Source organism: Branchiostoma floridae, chromosome 17 (genome assembly GCF_000003815.2).
Source record: "Branchiostoma floridae strain S238N-H82 chromosome 17, Bfl_VNyyK, whole genome shotgun sequence".
NCBI lineage: Eukaryota > Metazoa > Chordata > Leptocardii > Amphioxiformes > Branchiostomatidae > Branchiostoma > Branchiostoma floridae.
The window spans coordinates 7327375-7327908 of record NC_049995.1 but is presented as its reverse complement, the minus strand read 5'-3'; the positions used below and the strand labels follow the sequence as shown (position 1 = coordinate 7327908).

The window sequence follows — 534 nt, the reverse complement described above, 5'->3', positions numbered from 1 at the left end:
TGCTGTGGTCGGTGCCGCAGTTGTGGGTGCCGCAGTTGTGGGGGCTGCAGTGGTGGGTGCTGCTGTGGTCGGTGCCGCAGTTGTGGGTGCCGCAGTTGTGGGTGCTGCTGTGGTCGGTGCCGCAGTTGTGGGTGCTGCAGTTGTGGGTGCTGCTGTGGTCGGTGCCGCAGTTGTGGGTGCTGCTGTTGTGGGTGCTGCTGTGGTCGGTGCCGCAGTTGTGGGGGCTGCTGTGGTCGGTGCCGCAGTTGTGGGTGCTGCTGTGGTCGGTGCCGCAGTTGTGGGTGCCGCAGTTGTGGGTGCTGCTGTGGTCGGTGCCGCAGTTGTGGGGGCTGCAGTGGTGGGTGCTGCTGTGGTCGGTGCCGCAGTTGTGGGTGCTGCAGTTGTGGGTGCTGCTGTGGTCGGTGCCGCAGTTGTGGGTGCTGCTGTTGTGGGTGCTGCTGTGGTCGGTGCCGCAGTTGTGGGTGCTGCTGTGGTTGGTGCCGCAGTTGTGGGGGCTGCAGTGGTGGGTGCTGCTGTGGTCGGTGCCGCAGTTGT

At 66.3% G+C, this 534-nt stretch overlaps 1 protein-coding gene across 1 annotated transcript in view; it reads right to left on the bottom strand.

Annotated features, from left to right (window-relative positions):
• LOC118405014 (mucin-5AC-like) overlaps window positions 1–534 on the bottom strand; it is an 89714-nt gene that overhangs the window by 40292 nt on the left and 48888 nt on the right. The gene's annotated exons all lie outside the window — the stretch shown is intronic.